Genomic DNA, 18101 nt, shown 5'->3' with positions numbered 1-18101 from the left:
ATTAAGAGAAAAACACATGAAAAGAAATAGCTTCTTGTCTCTGACACCCTTCGTCTTGGCAGTTTCTTCTCTTTTTCATTAACGACCGCGCTATGAAAAGAGACGCGGATAGCTCCAGTCATTTGTTTTCCATCTGTAATTTAAGAGATCAAAGATTTATGTCCCTTCACCGTGAATCATGCAATGAGAACTGGAACACCAATCAGGATGCCAGAAGTCCTCCCTTCCTACAGCCAATACTCTTAATCCTCCCCAGACTTCATAAACCAATCATGAATTGCCTACGGCACCCTAGGGGAATATATTTAAGCCTGAAAAGAACAAATGAAGATCGTGCGCGCGCGCGCCATCTTCTTTTTTTCATTTTCTTTTTTACCCGATTTTCTTCTTCCGTTCTTATTTTTTTCTTTAGTGTCATGAGTTTAAGTATTTGTAAAAAAAAATCTTAATCGGAACACAGAGAGATGAAAAAAAAAAAAAACAGAAGCTAACTTTCCGAAAAGAAAATGAGGAAAAGAATTAACGTGAATGTTCAAATTCTGGGAAGAAGAAGAAAAAGAAGAAGAAGAGGACATAAAATTCTTAAAATCCTTTCTTGAAGGATAGATCTGTAACTGATGCTGATTTTTAGCCATTACGCTAATGAGACCGTGTATTCTCTCACTCGATCGAAAAGCAGACACTTTAGAGGGAGAATCGGTACTCAGAAGTTATGGTAGACTGGTATAAGAGACGAGAGAGAGAGAATGGCTATTTTCCTATGTAATTACACGGTAAAAATTAATAGGCCTACAAGACAAGATCTCAATGTAATTAAAAAGAGGAACTTAAGTTTTTTTTTACCCCCTACCACTCTCCTTCCCATTAAAAAAAATTAAAAGACTTTACAAAAGTATACACTCAAACACCATGTACCGATTTCTGCGTGAACGGATGGGAGAGAAGATATGTAGTGTTCAGAAAAGAATGAAGAAAGAAAAAAAAAAAACGGGGAAAGATGTGTAGTGTTCACAAAAGAACCGATTCTGTAACGAACAAGATAATTTGTTCGTTATGGTGGAGAGAACTTAAATAGAAGATGGGGGAGGGAAGGGTATAGATTCTAAAGAGAAAGAAAGAGAAAAGAAAGAACAAGCAAAATTAAGTGTCTCTCGACAATAAGGGCCAGAGAGCGAACCAGAGAGAGAGAGAGAGAGAGACGAAGAAGAAGAAGAAGAAAAATGCACGAAAAGAATGAGTTTTCTGGAAAGGGTGATAGGACGAAGAATAAGGGAGGAAAGGCTGTAGAAGACGGTGTAGGTCTGAGTAGAAAAGATAGAGGGTATGATTTTCCAGAAACAGGGAGGAAAGAGGGGGGAACTGCGTAACGTTCTTCGCTGAACAGAATCGGGAGCCAATTTCAGGAAGTTTGGATCTGACGGCGCTACGCATATAAATGGGCCAAAACCTGGATTCTAGCAAGAAGCAAGCATACCAATGAGAGAACCCCCGAATGATTTGTGTGCATTATACTTACACGAACGCCTCCTTACACTTGCTCTTGCGAAAACCCAGTACCATTTTCTTCTTTTGCGTTTTCTCTCTAGGACCTCCTGTTCTTTACTCCCTATAGCTCTACAACCGCTATCTCAACAGTGTTAGTGTATGTGGGGAGGAAATGGCCTTGTGTTACCGTCTCGTGTATCAGCTCACACAGCGAACTATAGGAACAAACCCAAAGGAAGTTCAAAAAAATTTCAGCAAAGAAAATTCACCAATTTTACCTGTAGGTCTATACACTTCCGTCATTTGTGTTTTCCTTACAAAGTAATAAGAAGTCCGGTAAATGTCACGAACTAAATATGAATTTAAAGGAATACTATTAACCAAAAGACGGTATCACGTGTATTTTGTAAGGGGCAAAATTATTCAAGACTATCCTAGCAAATTCAAGAGATCAATCTTTAAACTTAGAGCAAAAGCGAATTGAATCATCAATCAGGGAATAATTCGTGCAGTTTTTAATTATTTTGTTTTTATTTATTGTTGGGGCAATATTGTTTGTTTATTTTACTCTCAGAAACATACTTCCAATAATGAAACACCCTCAAGAAAGAAAGGTATAAAATGGCCTATTAAAAAAAAAATGGATTATTCTAATTAACGATTCATTTTGTTTTGGGTGGAAACCTTGATTACTATTCTCTTGCATTTGATTCAATTATGTTGAATATTGTGGCTCCCTATAAAATCGTTCAATAGGCAAGAAAAGTGTACTGCTACTTATCAGCGATAGTCGAGCTTTTTTAAAAAACTAACTTAGTGGATGAGCTTTTTACTTGTCAATGCGATATTGTCGCTATCTACAACCGATACACAAACACAAATTTACAAAGGACAGAACCAATAATCTCTGTAATATGTTAACGTTCGAACGCTTTGTCCTCACAAAAATCTAACAATCAATACAAATCTACCCCAGATAACTGAATTCTTCTAGTACTGAAGGAGAGAGAATATATTTAAAACGTCGAGATTTAGAAAGAACCTGTATTACCATCCAGTACAATCAGATAGGTGTAAAAGTATATCAGGGCGAATATAAAGATAGTTTTGAACTCTTTTACTAAATAGAACATCCAATCGCCAGGGTGGAGCTCCTCTGTGGTTAAAGCGGTTAGCGTACTCACCTTGGCGTGGGAGACTCAGGGTCGATTCCCGGCCGGAGCTCATGTGGTTCGGATTCCACGTTAATCAGTAGGTCCACGTCTTATATAGCTTCGCCGCTGAACGGGACGTTAAAATCAACTCAACCAATCGCCAGGATTTGGATAGTGTGTGGTGGTTGTTGGTAATTAAAAAAATGAAATGAAATCTTTGAGTTTTACGTCCCACGGTTATGCCGGTTAGGCTAAAGGAGACGGTGATGATCAGTAATGAATGAAATGGTGGAATGAAGAAAGTGGGCGGAAACGGGAGAACCCCGAGAAAACCCACGCACACGGTGTTTGTCCACCACAAAGTTCACTTGGCGGGGGCTGGGATCGAACCCGGGATCCCAAGCGCCAGAGGTGAACGCTCTACCACTGAGCCGCCGCGGCCCCATTGTTGGCAATTGAGGTCAGGGCAGAAATAATAATGAATTTTTGAGGATGCAACATTTTACTGAAAACCCACGAACACGATATAGTATCAACCAGAAACTTTATAAGCTGGAACTGAACCAGGGATCTCTCTCAACAGAGATGAGCGCTCTATCATTTAGCCCTCGTGCCCCAAGATCTATTATTGGTAAGGCATAACACGTCTAGTATTGTGTAATTGTTGTGAGGAGGTCTCGTGGAGCTGCTTGAGTGAAGCTAGGCTCTAACAAACTGTTTGGCTAGAGAAGTCGAATTTGATTAAGCTTATGTTTCACATTTCGTCTTTGTCTCGGAAAGTACTCTAAACTTCCCGCAATTTGTCTTCGATGATCAAGGAAAACAAAATTAAACAAAACAAAAGCAACAACCGTCTGGAAGTGTGAACGTAATTTACGGATATCTTTATGTTTTAAGTATGTGAATTTTTATTATTAGATTCTTAGAGTACTGAAAACTTAATCTTACTTCATTAACATTAATTACGTAGGCTTCCGTTGTCGGTTAATTACAACATTTCTTTCTCCTTATCTTCTATTGTAATCGTCAATAACCATTTTCATATTGTATTTTGGAAACTAGTCGTCAACGCTCCAGTTCTTATAATCTTCAATTTCTTCCGTATGTGCATGCACTTAGCTGCCGTCCTTATAGTTTTAGTGTGAGACAAACTATTATTAAAATTCGACTCTATGAAATACAGGTAAGACACTTTTCTTAACGAACATTCCCGTTACTAGGCTGCGTGCAGTGGTTCCTACGTAGAAAAAACAAGGACTGTCCTATCGAGAGGCTAGCAACGTTACCCAGGAAGGCGCATATCCAAAATGAAATAATGAAGTAAGACAATGCACCGGTAATTTTCACACAGAAACTTCTGTGCAGCCGAATGGTTAACACTCTTGCTTTCGGTACGTTTGGACTAGAGTTCGATTCCTGATTTTAAGAAAAAAAATCGGTATTGATCAAAATCCTAAAGCAATTGTAGATGTGTTTCTTGACTTGTTGAGAAGTACCGAATTCTGGGCTAGAGAAACAGTTTGTAACAGTGATGAGAGACGATAACGAATTACCCAATGGATAAGATTCTTGGCTGCCAAGGGAGTTACAGTAGTATTACAAACTAAACCAACTTTTCATATCAGCAGTAAAATTGTGAAAAGGACCTTAGAATTACAGGGGCATTGTCAGTAAGTCAAATACTGCCAACGTTAGAGATTTAGCTAGTCGCGCCATTATTACGAGAAGGCATAAGAAGTTTGGCCTGTCTTTCCCTTGGATACCGTCACCAAAATTCTTGACTTCAAAAGAGAAAAGTTGGTTTTGTTTGCGAGCAAACTATAATTGTGGGTTGAAATGGCATGAGCTTTGTTTTACATATAAAAATTATTAAAATTGTATTCTGTCTGTTGTGTGTTTTTTTTAGCTTATCTCTCTCTTGCACGCTCTGTGTGCGTATGTGTTATTATGTGATGTGTACTTTGCAAATTATACTTTTTCACCGGCATTCAAGTAATTCACGCATAGGTGTTTCCCTGAATTGCTGCTTTTATCTCAAAGGCAAATTACAATATAAATGTTCAAACGCATGTCTTTCTTTTTCCCCCTTTCTTGTTTATATTCAGGGTAAATACAAATTTTCAATAATTGTTATTCTTTTAAAGTTTCCAGAAATGTTCTGAGGAGGAAAACAGAATTGTTTCCATGTACCTGCGTTCACGTGCTTTTGAATTGTAGCGTAACACAACAATAACAACTACGTTTCCACTACTTGTATACTACCCAAAATCAATAGTGAGGGTGGTGGAGTGTATGCGCATACGCGTATACACACAACCAAACACATTTACCACTAACATACTGTAGGATACATACGCGCGAGCACGCATGAATACAAGGAACTCAGCGGAGACAACAGTCAACGAAGTGAAGTCTCTGTTGAGAACTACGGGATTTCCATGTATTTCCAAATGGATGCTTTTAGTAATGGATAACAGGAAGCATTTTTCTCCCCTCAGAGGGAGGATATATATATATATATATATATATATATATATATATATATATATATATATATATATATATATATATATATAAAATATCTGATTTCTTTTTTGCCTTCTATTTTTGTTTCCAAAATTGGGAATTTAATTTATCAATTCATTTAACTATTTGGATTATTTGAGTGAGTATAGTTAAGAGATAAAGATTTTTGTTTCACAGTTGGAAGGTCCCAGGTTCGAATTTCAATATCACCCATCCCTATAGTCCTAATACCAAAGATGTGAAATATGAGAGACGAGTAATTTTCTCTGAGTTTTATATATACAGTGGAGCCCACAAGTGGGTTTTAATGGGCAGGTTGTGCCTATGAGAATATTTGGGAGGTGGAGGGGCATTTTTTTAAATTAAAAATGTTATATTCAAACTAGAGAGTGGTAAATTGTAGGATAATAAGAACAATAAGGTAAATTGTAGGACAATAAGGTAATTTGTAGGACAATAAGGTAATTTGTAGGACAATAAGGGCAATAAGGTAAATTGTAGGACAATAAGGTAAATTGTAGGACAATAAGGTAATTTGTAGAACAATAAGGTACCATTCGGGAAGAAAAATAGTAGGTAGATTTGAGGGCTTTCACCAAAGCCCTTAGGGAAATGTGGGCACCCTGTATATAAGAGAGCATGTGTGGTAGAACGCTCTGGCGTGAGGGGTTCCTGGTTTGATCCGGGATATGTAAGTTTGTGGTGGACAACATCGTGATCGTGGGTTTTCTCGGTGCTCTCCAGGCCCGTATCCACGGGGGTCTAGAGGAAGGCGGGTCCCCCTAAAATTTACTGGCTCCCCTAAAATTTTCACGGTAAGCTTACAAATGAACTATAATATGGTGATGAACTATCATATGGTTGGAAAGCACCTCCCTAAGTTCTACCCTTCCTGTATTTTAGAGCTGGCTATGGGCCTGGTGCTCTCCCGTTTCTTCCTACATTATCAATCTACCAATGATTACTCAATTTCATTAATCATCCGTCACTTTTAGCCTACAGGATATAATTGTGGTATGTTAATCTAGAAATTTAATTTTCATTTTATATATATTTTTACTAATAGTTAAGAATAGGGTACAGCGGGGTAATTTGAATAATTTCAGACATTTTCTCATATATCTCAGAAACTGTAATTGGTATTCAAATACAAAATTGTGAACAAAAACTTTGAACCTTACTATTACTTAACGATTTTTCTTAAGATACTATCTGAGGTACATCATTGTGAAATTTGGGTATTCAATTTCCCCGCCGAAATTTCGAAAAACGTAAATGCGAGGGGCAATTTGAATAACAAGTGGGGTAATATGAATAATAAACAAAATAAGCAAGTCTTATAGAAATAATGTATAAACTACTTAATTGTTAGATTGCAAATTCTACGGTAGTTGAAATATGCTAATTTTGAATGAAAATAAGTACATAAATTATAAATATGCATCACCTGTAGCTATCTTTTTGAATGTAGGCCTACACTTCAAAAAAAAAATTGTTAGGAACACTGTCTAAGGCAAAAAGCCGTAATATGTTAATTCATCTTCTATTGTTCGTATTTAACGACAACGACAACAGATAAACTGTTTTCGACCTTCTGCACCGACACAGACTTCGTGGAACCATGTCTTGCAACGCTGGCAACGAATCCAGTCTCCCTTTCTACCAGAACGTTCTGAATAGTAATTAAGAAGGCAAAAACAGCAATTCCATGTTTGACTTTCATTGCCTGCAGCCATCTTTAGACTTAGGCCTACATTGTCATTGTAAGGGTTAGAGGACATCAGTTTCTTTCGAGCTTTCATTTGTTTTCTTCTTGGCAGGTTCTGTATTAGCGCTCTTCTTTCTTGTAGTGTCCTTGGATTTTGTTTCATCCGATGCTTGCGTCTTTCCTCGGAGTTGTTTTATTCTCATTACCCGAATATTTTGAGAAATTGAGTGGCATGATTTTCCTATGACACGACGTCTCTTCTGCACACAAACTTTTTCTGGGCTTGGAAGCACTTGTTGTATGGGTTCATCTATAGGCTTCGTTGGACAAGGTTTTGAGAGCCATTACTGGAAGAAGAAGGTGCGTTATTAAGATCTTCCCGAGAAGACTGCTCCTCAAAATGTGTAACAAGGCCATACGTTTCCGAAGGGGCGAATCGAAATTCTTCAAGAGCTTGTGGACTAAAGGGGTATATACCGGTACATGAAAATCCATTACCTGCCAGTGCAACAGAATAATTTCCGCTTCCAGGCTTCAATGAACAAAATGCAGAACTGAGATTTACTAATCACTGAGCTCAAGTTTTCGTGAATCCAGATAGTTGCCTCTTGGTGGTAATTGGCTTTAAGGGCCTTAAATCAGAGCGATAGAGTGGTTGTAATACGTGCGTTGTGTGTGAAGGTAGGTAAAACATTTCGATGTCATGACAACTCTAAGGACAGAAGTTGTGAGTGAGATTTTGGGTTTTAAAAATACACGTTTTGGCGTACGCCTTTGAATATTACTACAGGAGGTATAAAAGACCCTTTGGCATTGCAGCATGCTATCACCGTTACATTTCCCCCGCCTATAGTTCTAATTCCACTGGTATTCAAATTGCCCCGTTTTGAATTATCCAAATTGCCCCGCAGTCGACGAATATGCCATTCACAACGTGGTATGAAAACTGCTTATTAGTTGACGTCACCGTACAGTATAACAATGCCCCACAGGCTACTGATACGATTATAATCCAGAGCGGTTTCATTTTATCCAGTTAATAATAATGAAAGCTTAAGGAAACAACGTTGAAAATTATAACGACCTAAAAATATACATATTTGTACGTACCTTGCAGCAAGCAAAAAATCGTGTAAGCCTTCAGAACCGCAGGAATAGTTTGTATTTCTGAGAGCGACTTCTGCAAACCACCCCCTACAAATCCACCACAGGTTCACTAACATGGGGAGCCGCGTTTCCACTTCAGCTAGCAAAATGCTTAACATTATTCAAATTCCCCGCCTATTCGAATTACCCCGCTGTACCCTATATTTATGGAAAACGTGAAACTACCTATATTGATGGAGTGTTCTTTTTCATACCCCTAGCCAAGCAAGATCCCATTCACTAAATGAAAAGGGAATGCGGCATAGGATCCAAACTGCGTAGGAACAAAAAAATTCCTGTTTGGATCCTACGCAGTTTGGGTCCTAGTTTCGATTCTATGCAGTTTGAATCCTACGTAGTTTTGGTCCTACGCTGTTGCCCTGAAATAATTTAAGTTTTAATCATGCGCTCAACAAAAAATATTTCTTAATTATTCTTTAATTTGTTTAACCTGTGTAGCTATCAATTAGGGTTTTATTCATGGACTCCGTACGACCGAAACTGCGTAGGATCCAAACTGCGTACCGTCAAAACTGTGTAGAATACAACCAGGGGCGTCGCAAACGAGGGAAAAGGGGAAGCCTCCCCTCACAAAGTCACCGACTTCTGATCGAGTTAGCACTTTCTTAGTTACCCAGTTCTTGTGAATTATCAGTTTTTTTTACGGACTTGGCAGTTGGCACGATTGAAGATTTATGTAATTAGTCTAGGTTTTTGGCTAGGTGGGGCTTCATCCCAAATTTACCAACTTCTGAACAAGCTGGCAAATTAAAATGCCTAGTTGGCAGTTATTACTTAGAGGACTGTCGTCACGTTAAATTGTCTTTCATGGTTTAGCATTTTGTTAGTTAACCAGTTGCTGTGAACTATCAACTCTTTTACGGACTTGGCAATTGGCACAGTTGAAGGTTTATGTAATTAGACTAGTTTTGGTTATTTAAGTTTCGTAGTTCCGCTTTGCAGATTTGCATATAATTTCACACTTTTTCCTCAATTTATAAAATGCACACTACTTTAGACTTAGATGAAAAAGAGTGGAACGTGCTATAGACTGTGAAGTCTACTCAAATGATTTTATCACATCTTTGTTGCAACAAGGAACAATAATGAAGGAAAAGATTGCGTGAAATTTCAACTTAGAATGAATTAGCTCAAGTTTTAATCTTAGATAACTGTTATTGCTAGTAGTGTTGCGTATTTGTTTACATCCCTACTCTGTTATAACTATATCTCACTTTTCCTGTTACGAGAGCAATACCTAATCGAGCATTCAAGGTCAATGTAAGGACATACTTTACTAAAAAGTCGAACATCATCTCTAAACTTAGGTAAAATGTACAGAAAAGAAATGATTTTTGGGAAGAACGGGGGGATCTGGATTGCCAAGGCCTACATCATATGTATGTCCCTGCTGCTCTGAATTGTCTTAACCTTCTCTTCAAATGTATGACTTAAAATGTAAATAATAAATGTAGCTATAACATACAACATGTATGTATAACTAACAAGTAAGAAGTAGAAAATAATTAAAACAAAGTTGAAAGACAAGTTTTTTTAAACAATCATATTTGAAAGGAAAAATACTTTTAAAATCATTTTCCATTTATAACTGTCTAAAAAGAAGTGAGGAATGCTAATCTAGAGTGCCACTTTTCAATTTACCCTATCTCTTCGAACCCTAAAACTATAAATTTGACATCAATATCTTTCGCATTCAATTACTTTTATATGTCACCCGTCCCATTAGAGGATAGATTTCAGTTACTTATACTCTACCACCGGTATATTGTTCAGATGGCAATTTATTCGTATACTAAATTCATCTGCAAATTCCTCCATGGGTCCATGTTGCATCATGCGGTCCACTGTACGTTTTTTTCTGAGTCAAATTTCCTAATATATATATATAATATTACAGTAACAATGGAATATTATATTACCGCCCGACTGTCGTTGTGCAAAAAGTCATCATGATATAACTTAGAGAAATGCATTAAAGTAAGGTTGTGAGATTTCATATCAAAGTTGAAACATCGCAAGTTAAAGAAAAGCGTGTAATAATAAATCACATATTTGAAAATAATTCCGGCATAAAGTAGCTACAACTACATTACGATCAAAATTGGACTTCTGGAATGCACAGTATGAGCGTAGCTAAAAGAAAAAAACAACAACGAGCGGGATTCGAACCTAGGACCATCCGCGTAGGAGTCCTTTACACTAAACGTTCCCCTAACAAGTACCGCTGCAAACACGCTACGTTTTAGAGTTATATGTTTGTACCCAAGTGGCATACTCATGCGCATTTCCATTGTTTTTTTAAACTTTTACTTTTCAAAACTCTAACATGTTTGCGAAGATTATTTTATTTTCCACTAGAGCTTCGCACAAGGTGAATTATGTCCGAATATTTGGCATTACTTCATCAACTCAATTAACATAGTAGTAACAAACTTTTATTGCCTTAAAACGTGTTCCTGAACAAGACGAAGTTCGTTATGCAACCTGTAACTAAGCTATATGAAATACCAGTACTGAGTAGAGGTTTCTGTGGCTGAATGGATAAAGTCATGGTTTTATAGTTAAAAGGTTCGTGGTTCGAAACCCGTCTCGGAAGCTCAAGATTTTTTAAATTGTTAATTCTACAGATCTTAAGATCTTTCTCTCCGTTCACAATCATCTGATGCTCTAAAAAGAGTTCTCCAACTTAACTCGACAACTGTCTAATGTGATCCTCCCAGTTCGGAACCTTTCTTTAATCTGTTTCACAAAATCACAATTTTCGTCATAATATGGATGCTGCCCGATAATTTTTTCTCCAATTCTAAACATTCATATGTACTTCATCCCCCACTCTCTCCACATCTTCCTCCCTCAATGTCGTCCGCTATGAACACATAACTTGGGATCAAACCTTCGACTCTTGAAACCAAATGTAAGCGCTCCAGCAATGTGCTATAGTAACTCTATAAGTTTGTTGTTAAGAGCAGTGTCATTTTAGATTTTGCCCTGTGGGGAGGGGGGGAGTTTCTCCCCGAGATGAGATTTTCACTTTTTTAAAATTATTGTATTACTATACATTTGATTAACAATAGGTACTTGTCAAGCTCAAGGAAGGGAGAATTATACTCTCCTGTCCTGTCCTACCCAAATGACGCCCCTGAAACATTTGCTTCAAATTACTAACAAGAAATGAAATTAACCATTGAATAACATTAATTTCTGTTAGTAGTTTTTAGAGCTTTGCGCCCGCATTACAGACTTTGGAAAGCACAAAACCTACGACCGTGATTGACAATTTTCATAAATTTCACAAAGAATTCTTTCTAGGTTGCAGTCTTTGAAGAAAGGAACGAATGGAAATAAAGACGTTCATGCAGTTATGGGAACATTTTGAGACACTTTTTTTTCAGGCTCTAGAAAGGCATTTCAGATCAAACGAATGGAAGAGACTAGTTTAGAGCTATAAACCTTGTAAACCTCGTTTCTGTTTTTCCGTCTGAATGGAAAGAGTGTATTACGTCGCACACGCTGCTTTAGACAAGGAGAGGTGGAGGAGGGAGGAAGTTGGATTGAAGACAAGAAATAACTAATTGATCGAGACATGTATTTCTGGATTGCATAAGAAAACGGGGCAAGAGTTTGTTATTAATTTGGACTTAAAATTTTTGTAACAATTTCTAAGCCGCGGACTGTACATTATTATTGAATATTGTTGAGACCTGTGTTATGGTTCTGCAATCTTTTGGAAACAAGAATGCGTAGTGCGGACGGGTGATTTTATATCATATTCTATGCACTCACCCCACAACACTGGAACTCACTTAAATACCAGGTCTTGTTGCTTATAATCTTAGGGGTTGCATACAAGTAAAAATCAATCAAAATTCAGTTGGTTGTGTATACGTCTAGGTGGACAAGTAAAATACTTATAGATGTAAAAAAAAATGGTCCTTCACTTGATCTTTTACTTTGTTTTTGTCCAAGACTGACATTTTATTGCTATTTAAATAATATTTATTATGCCCAAAGAATTGGTTTAGAATTTAGATTGAACATAAGAACCACAAGCGGGCACACCATAATATTTCACAAGTTTCAATAACAGGACAAGGTCTATCACACAACCAACTTTGCTACTGATGAGTTCCGTTGGTGTTTTGTTTCTTTTTCTTTTTTTCTCTCCAAAAATGCGACCCAAAATTTGACTCGGGAAATCAAAAGCCTAAAAAACATAATATTTCACACATTCTTATATAGCAGGCCAAGGTCTATTAGAATACCAAATTTGATCTCTGTCAGATAAGTTCGCTTAAACTCGTTCGATATTATGGTGTCCTTAGTTTTTTCAGGGCAAAGGCAACTGAAGGACTAAAATTCACAAAACACGAACAAATAACAATAAAGAATTGTCATTAATAATCAAAAGGCACACATTTTATTGCAAATCTCAGTTGTTTCTGGTGGACCACGTCAATAATATATTTAATACAGAGAAACCTGTCTAAATCGGCCAGTGTTGGTTTCATAGTAAATATCTAATTCATTAGCATTTTTGAATAACAGAATTACACTCTGTACCGTTGCCATTATTATACTTTTTCCGTATTTTTTATTTGTTTGATCTCTGAGAATAGCTCTTATGTTATTTATAAATTCTTTTACCTTTCTTCCGCTGACATTTAGTATATTATTATTATTTAGAGATGCAAAAAAGCCGGCTTTTTTGAATCGATGGTTTTTTTCACATAAAAAGCCGGCTTTTTTGGGAAAAAAACGAGAATTTTGGAAATTTTGGCTTTTTTCAACTTCATGTTTTTTCTATCTAAATAGCTTTCTTATAGTATATTCTATAGTTAGATAAAAATTTCATGACCTGAATGTGATATTTCGCTCTGAAATTCACCATCAAGATGGATGGAGCACATATTCTACGAATTAAAGCTAACATGAAGAATGTAGTATTTGAGGGTAATTTTAGAGGCTATTTAACTTTTTTTCTTCTTTAGTTTGTCATCCGTGTTTCATTTCTAAGAGCTTTTAGTACTCTAGCTTCTAGCGCAAAAGTTAAACTTGCCCGTTTTTCTATTTATCCGTCAAAGCGTATGTTTTTCAATATATCCGTCAAACCGTACTTCCACATATCTGTTATACTGTAGCTGTGAAGTGATTTAGCAATAATTTTCCGGACACAACCTTGAATACCAATTTATACAAATAATCAGTAGCGGATTTAGAAAAGTATTTTAGGAGGGGTTTTTATGATTGTTTCGTTTCCTAAAAAGTCCTAATTTTATTTGGGAAGTGCTTGAAGTTTATGAGTACAGGCATAACTAATATTTCGTTTCTTTATATGTTTAGCAATAATCTTCCGGATACAACTTTAAAAATCATTTTATACTGAGAATCAGTGGCGGATTTAGAAAAGTATTTTGGGAAGGGTTTCTTACTAATGTTTAGTTTTTTTAAACATTCGTAATTTTTATTTGACGGGAGCTTAAAGTTTATGAGTAAAGGCATAAATAATAGATATTTCGTTTGTTGCAGACATTCCGTAACTTTGGGGAACGGGCTTCAGTCCGAAAGACCGCCCCCCTAACCTTCGCAAAACCGTCACTGCTGGTAATTAGTAATAATAACTATTTAAAAACAATAAGAAAGGAAGTCGGCCAACTCACAGTATACGCACTATTTCTACATTCACAGATGGAATGAAGAAAAGCTTTGTCAGAATGGTCGAATGCTGGTTGAATCCCGGACTTCCCGATAGAAGCTCAAAAGCTAATCACTCAGTCATGTTTGTTGTGCAGTTGTATTTAGCTTAACTTAAATATATTCCGTAGTCTTTTTGGAGGGGGGAGTTCCGTAATGATATGTTGAATCCCTCTTGTTAAAAATTCAGAAAACTTGAGGATTGGGTAAACTGTGATGGTGGTTCTATAAAACTTAACTGTAGAATTTCAAGAATATACAGAACCAAAAGCTCTAGATGTGCAGCCTTTAAGTGTATCATATAAATTTAAGTATTTCTCTCATGTTTTATTTTAATTTTATTGTGTTTTTTGAAAAAGAGGGTATGGAATATTTTGAAGTAAAAATACTACATACTATTTTGCTAGTTATTTGTGTTCTTTAAAAAGAAGTGTTTACTTTTAGGGTTGGCTGGTTTACACCAACTTTTTTTTTTTTAACTGGTTTAAACCACAAAAATAAAAAGAATGAAAAATGCGAATCGTGTGAACTTCATGGTGACGTTTCCAGATATCAAACCACCTGCAATAGTTTTATTTCCCTTTCACCTTTTAATCAAGGTGTCCCATGTTCAATTCTCGGTCGAACCACAATCCTTCTTTCATGCGTAACCCAAGTAGCGGTTCGGATGTCAGTTTAAGCGAAAGTCTTCTCCTTGATAACCTCGGTATTTCGTAAGGATGTTAAGCCTAAATATACGAAACAAACCAAATTGTATATTTCTGCATGCCTAAATGCGTGTTGTTTTATAAAGAAGCCAAAATTGCTTAAATATATTGATAGAAATTGGCAAAATTTATCGATTGCCTACGTAGCTTCCAACATTAGCTTGGATTTCAATGATATCTACGTACTAAATTTGTAATTTAATACCTCAGTTTTAGCGTACTGATTATGGTACGTTGACCTTTAAATTTTACATGCAAAGCAATAACAGGATTTTCCCGTTATTGTCTTACATTTCAAGTAATGACGGGATTTTCCCAATGGCTAGGGCGGGAGATTCTCAACTTAAGAAATTTACTGACCGCACGTCTTTAAGCTTATGGGAGTTCTTCCGGCATAACCCCGCTGTTGCATAATAACATCAAGGCGAAACAAACTTATTTCTGTGAATATGTAATATAAATACATAAAGCAAAAAATCTAAGTCAAAAAAGCCTGGTTTAAACCAAAAAACCCTGGTTTAAACATCCCCCAAAAAACGGGTTTTTGGCATTTTCAAAAACAACCACGGTTCTTGCCAACTCTGCTTACTTTTGTATATAGGAGGTTAAAAAATTCTTATTATATACATTGGTTAATCCTGTGGAATTCATAATGCAAAGAATGTTGAAGAAAAATTGTTTGAAATATTTTTTCGAAATTCATAGTTTATTTTCGATGTTTTATATTATTATCAGCATCAACCACTAATTAAATGATTTTTTGTGTTATAGAGAAGCGATACAAAGTCTGTTTTATCAATTTAAAGCAGTATTTTGAAAAAAGCCCAAAATTTCCCAAGCAAAAAAGCAAAGCAGAAAAAACCGAGTTTTTTTCCAAAAAAGCCGGTTTTTTTCCGAGCCCTTGCATCTCTATTATTATTATTATTATTATTATTATTATTATTATTATTATTATTATTATTATTATTATTATTATTATTATTATTATTATTATTATTATTTCATGTCACATAGTGACTCCGTGTAGCCTAGTCGCTAACGCTCTCGTTTTTGTTGCAAGCAGTCCCGGATTCGATTCCCGGTGGGGAGACTCGGTCGAAAAAGTGTAAAAACCTTTCCAGGCCAGCTGTCTGAGTGAGGTTTTCCTGGCTTTTCCTCATTCATACCAGGCAAATGCCGGAATAGCACTTAACATACAGATCCCAGGAAGCTTTCTTCCTTTCCTTTTCTCGGATATTGTGATCGCCGAAGGACGTCATCCCTCATGCCTGATGGGCTAACATGGTCATAGATGACGAAAGTCCAGAAATCTAATTCTTAATTCTAATTCTAATCATGCCATATAATATCTTTTATGCTTTGTTCTTTCATGCTGTGAATAGATGGAGTCCCAATTCTGTAAAGATCAGGTACAGGCACCGTAACTTACAAGGGAACATCTTATATTGATAGTAGCATTGCCTAATCAAACAATGTGCAATCGATAGAGGAGTGAAGAAAAGTGAGAAATCCAAAGTTTTATAAGCCAACATCCAGAAACGCGGGAGATACAGAGGAAAGAAGAATTGAGAACCATGTGGATAGCAATGTAAAAGATACACTAACACAGAAAGACCTTCAAAATGATTAAAGTAATCAAAATGGCATTTATACAACAGTATAGTAAGCAAACATTGTACCCACAGACATGCTCAATAACATCATATGTAATGCAGCGTTGCCAACTGAGCACAAAATGAAGTTTTGTTAAATGGAACGGAACACAATTATAACATGTAGAAAACCTAATTATGAGTAGAATCATACCTGTGAAGTCATGATGTACAGTGTTGCCAACATTTGAGATAGGCCTATATGAATTCTTACATGAATCTCGGATGTAGAAGAGTACATACAGTAGCAATACACTGCGGAGCGCTTTATTAACAACAACATTGAAAAATTGACTACCAATAACGTGTGAGGTGATACAATATTAAGTGCATCAGAAAAGTGAGCCTGCTAATCAATTGTCAATCCAAGACCATACATCATTTCAGTTTTCTGTGTTGTGTTTGATACTAATCTGATTTTCCACGTAGGCAAACCTGCTTCGGCACTGTGCTCCGTCCCTTATTTTCGTATTTCAGTGATTATATTCTTGTTTGTGGTCTCATATTTTGGTTTTAACTAGTTTGAATCGTGTACTGTATGTTCTCTTCTACATCCGAGATTCATATAGGTCTATCTTCAAATGTTGGCAGCACTGTATATCAAGACTTCACAGGTATGGTTCTACTCATAATTAGATTTGTTAGATGTTATAATTTGTGATCCGTGCCATTTAACAAAACTTCATTTTGTGCTTAGTTGGCGACACAGCATTACATATAATGTTATTGAGCATGTCTGTGGGTACAATATTTGCTTCCTATACTGTTGTGCAAATACCATTTTGATTACTTTAATGATTTTCAAGTTCTTTTTGTGTCAGTGTGTCTTGCATTGCTATCTTCACACGATTCTAGATTCTTCTTTCCTCTGTATCTCCTGTGTTTTAGGGTGTTGACCCGTAAAACTTTGGATTTCTCAATTATCTTCACTCCTCTATCGATTGCACATTGTTTCATTAGGCAACGCTACCATCATTATAAGATGTTCCTTGTTAGATTTTTTCTGGGGGGACAAGCACTAATACGCGCATTTGGGCGCCCAAAAGTTGTATTTCTAATTCTTGGGCCCCCTCTTTCTATCTTTCTCTTACTCTTTATGGGCCCCTGAAGCCTGTGGGCCCTCGCACGGCAAGGTCTGCGGGACCGTTTTTTGCGCCCCAGAGCCCATTCCACACATAACAAATTAATTAAGGGGCAAATATTGACAAATTTCAAACCCATACGAATAAATATTATTCCTCGGGCCCCTAATACAAGACTTTTTTTTCTTTACTGAAATGGGCCCACGACTCATTTTTGTTTTGTTTACCTTCTGTGTGCTGTTTTACTTATATAATGTAGTGAACTTGTTTGATGCTTCGTTTATAATTTCATGTTCGCATCGTATATGGAGTAAGAAAATTTTGTCTTAAAATGGGCCCCCTCGAACGGCGGGGAGCTTCCCTGGGGGCAGTTGCCCCCCTGTCCCCACAAGTTACGGTCCTGGGTATAAGTACCACATGGAGTGAGGATTATTGCACAAAGAGCATCATAGAAAGTTTAAGGGGATGAGCGATTAATTAAATACAAAAGGATTTTGTGCGGGGAGAAATCAAAAAGTAAAGGGAATTTTGCAGAAAGGTTAAACTAGGTATTGCTTCCTTTCAGGGAAAGTTACATCAAGAGAACTTAGTGAGGTATACATGGACTTAGGTGGAGATGAGAACCTCTAAGTTTAGTAATATCAAAAAGAGAAATTCCGTTCACCATGTCACCTTGCCAACACTGTTGACTTCCCACATTTTGATACTTCTTTAGTTTGGTAGATAGCTGATAAATTATATTCAATGGAAGTTGCACATATTTAATTGAACTGGTTTTAGAAAAGCGGTTATAGTATTTCCATATTATTATTATTATTATTATTATTATTATTATTATTATTATTAGTAGTAGTAGTAGTAGTAGTAGTAGTAGTAGTAGTAGTAGTAGTAGTAGTAGTAGTAGTAGTAGTACTACTACTACTACTACT

At 36.4% G+C, this 18101-nt stretch overlaps 1 protein-coding gene across 4 annotated transcripts in view; it reads right to left on the bottom strand.

Moving 5' to 3' along the window:
- Positions 1–18101, bottom strand: part of kn (EBF transcription factor knot) — a 464407-nt gene that overhangs the window by 83341 nt on the left and 362965 nt on the right. The window lies entirely within an intron of this gene.

Source organism: Thermobia domestica, chromosome 1 (genome assembly GCF_964235325.1).
Source record: "Thermobia domestica chromosome 1, izTheDome1.hap1.1, whole genome shotgun sequence".
NCBI lineage: Eukaryota > Metazoa > Arthropoda > Insecta > Zygentoma > Lepismatidae > Thermobia > Thermobia domestica.
Note: the sequence above shows the minus strand (reverse complement) of the source record. Positions and strands in the feature narration are given on the sequence as shown.